This window comes from Triticum urartu, chromosome 5A, assembly GCF_056163025.1.
Source record: "Triticum urartu cultivar PI428250 chromosome 5A, HENAU_Tu73, whole genome shotgun sequence".
Classification (NCBI taxonomy): domain Eukaryota; kingdom Viridiplantae; phylum Streptophyta; class Magnoliopsida; order Poales; family Poaceae; genus Triticum; species Triticum urartu.
This window is the reverse complement of record NC_141877.1, coordinates 660463541-660466535: the sequence shown is the minus strand read 5'-3', so window position 1 is coordinate 660466535 and position 2995 is coordinate 660463541. Positions and strand designations below refer to the sequence as shown.

At 46.0% G+C, this 2995-nt stretch overlaps 1 pseudogene; it reads right to left on the bottom strand.

Annotated features, from left to right (window-relative positions):
• Positions 1-246: 246 nt before the first annotated feature.
• Positions 247-1262, bottom strand: LOC147973856 (uncharacterized; annotated as a pseudogene).
• Between the last annotated feature and the right edge of the window lie 1733 nt (positions 1263-2995).

The following is a 2995-nucleotide window of genomic DNA, read 5'->3' as shown; positions in this document are numbered from 1 at the left end:
CTTGGCCGACATTGTCCATAAGGTCTGTAACTCCTCTTTCAGTAACCCGAGATACAGATTTATATCATTTCCCGGTTGTCTCAGCCCTTGAATAAGCATAGCCATGTGTATGTATTTTTCCTTCATGCACAACCAGTGGGGAGGTTGTACATCCATACAAACATGGGCCATGTGCTATGATTGGTGTTCTGGTTGCCAAATGGATTCATGCCATCACTACTAGCGCCAAGCACGATGTTCCTTGGATCATTTGCGAAAAAAATCAAATTCAGCATTTAATGCTCTCCACTGGCTAGCATCTACGAGGTGTCTCAGCTTCGTCTCATCGCCGTCATCTGGCTTCACCCTCTCCATGTGCCAGCGCATAAGCTTTGCTTCCTTAGGATCTATGAAATACCGCTGTAGACGCGGAGTGATTGGAAAGTACCATACAACTTTCTGTGGAGCTTTCTTTCCGTCCATTTTATATCGTGAAGCATTGCACTTTGGACAGATGGTTTTTTCAGCGTGCTCGTTCCGATATATGATGCAATCATTGATGCATGCGTGATATCTAATATGTGGCAGATCAAGAGGGCACACAATTTTCTCTGCCTCCTCAACACTAGTAGGACACATGCTTCCCGGGGGAAGAACCTTCTTTAGGTACTTCAGAAGCTCATCCAGGCTTGTATCTGTCCATTTGTTTTTTGCCTTCATCTTTAGAAGTTCTACTGTGAAACTCAAGAGGGTCACCTCGGGATTATTGCAACCATCATACAAAGGAGTCATCGAGTCTACCTCCAGTTGCGCCAGTTTGGCCTCCTCTCTAGAAGCAACTCTGTCGCTAGTCGTCTTCTTGCGAAGCAGGTCTCAACATGCGGGTCCTGGATGGCTGAACTTAGTAGCGACGAAGACGGTGGCGTGTCCGCGTCTTCTCCGCCTTGAACTGCCTCTTCGCCATCGACATTTCCAAGGCAGTCTTCCTCTTCGGGCACGTAATCGGTCATCTCTTTGTCTGGTGGCCCCATGTCATCATTTCCTCCCCCGTCGACGTCCTCATCATAATCATCATCATCATCACTTATCCACCGAGTATGGCCATGCATGAAACCATGCATGAGCAAGTGCGCCTTGAATTTACCACCCTCAAAGGGGTCGAGCCTGACTCTTCCTTTGCATTTTTGACACGGACATAAAACATCCTTCAGTCTTTTTTCATACATGTCATCCACAGCGGATTGCCAATATCTTTCAACCTTCCTTCCATTGACCTTCATGATCACCTGCGCGCGAAGCAAATATTTTAAACACATATATATGCATGCATGGATCAAATTCATACAAAAATTCGGCATGACCTTCCCTAAATATAGGATATATTGAGTTTGCATGCCTGAAATTTGCCGAAACGGAATTGAATCGACATTTCGGCATAACATAGGCAACTTATGTCACCCACATTATTTCATCAAATACACAATGTAGGAAACTCAAATTATGCCACACACAAATCGGTATATATATTCTCATATCGCCCATATATATAGTTGCGATCCTATCCACACAAACACCTTTTTTGCTCACCTATGTGTTGAGAGGGATATCAAGCACCTTTCTTCTTAATTACCTAGTAGCTCTAGGTATATAGCTCTAACTAGCTAGCTAGCTAGGGAGAGAGAGAGAGAGCTAGCTAGGGAGATAGTGGGAGAGGAGAGGGAAGGCATTAATGGAAGGGGTGGAGGGCAAAGAAGAGGGGAGGGAGGGCATTAATGGAGGGGGTGGTGGTGGAGGGCACAAAGAAGAGGGGGTGGTGGTGGAGGACACAAAGAAGAGGGGGGGTGGTGGGCAAATAAGAGGGCTCTAATGGAGGGGTGGTGGAGGGCAAAGAAGAGGTGGGAGGAGGGCTCTAATGGAGGGGTGGTGGAGGGGGAGCATTGAATGGAACAAGCAAGGTGCAAGGAAAGGGGGAGAGAGGAAGGGGGAGAGGAAGAAGAAAGGGGAGGAAGGAAGGGAAAGGTGGTAGGTGGGTGGCGACCATAGCAGTAGTGTGGGGTGCCAAAGCACGCTACTGCTATGAGTGCCAGCCAAAATATCTGCTGGTACGTAAAACTAGCTATAGCGCTTATACAAAAACAACGCTACTGGTATAAGTTTACCCATAGAAGAAATAGCAGTAGTGCTTCTAGGTGCACGGGTGCTACAACTACTTTCTTAACAGTAGCGCTTGTTAGAAAACAAACGCTGCTAATATTTTTTGGTCGGGTGGTGTGCTATGGCAAACTTACCAGTAGCGTGGCCTCCAAAAACAAACGCTTCTACTATGTTGTACCAGTAGCGCGCTTTGTAACAGACGCTACTGGTAACTATCAGTAGCGTGGGGTCCATAATACACGCTACTGGTAAACTTCTATGTATAAGCCTTTTCCTAGTAGTGGTGCTTTCATCTACAAGGACTGTAAACTTTATGCCAAAAGGCCTTTTCTTGTATGGTTGGAATTTATTTTGTTGTGATACAGCATTTATGATGCTGCCAAAGGTTGCAGTAATTACCACGCTAGTAATGTATTCAGCCGAATGCTTCGTAGGAGCCCAACATGCCAACATTCATCGGGCCCATTCCAATTGGGCTAAAAATGATTCTGGGCCAAAATTTGCATGTAGCCCACTAAAAATATCTCGGCCTAAATCAGCATAAGCTTTCGTATTTTTCTGGTAGGCCCGTGCCCATAGTGGGCCTTTAACAGGCCTAAATATAATTTGGGCCCTCAGTAATAATAGGCTGTTTACATGTGTAAATATCTCGAGCCCATAAAAAACATGGGCCTTTTGTAGGCCGAAAGTAAGATTGGGCCCTGATTGTGCCAAATGACCCACTGGTCTTAGCAGGCCGAAATGGTGGCCTATTTACAATGCGGATCATCCATAGGCTGAAATTCAGATGGGCCATAAATGCGCCGACCTACTACAGGGGCCTTTAACAGGCCGGAAGTTCGATCGGGCTTGATTAGTGTCA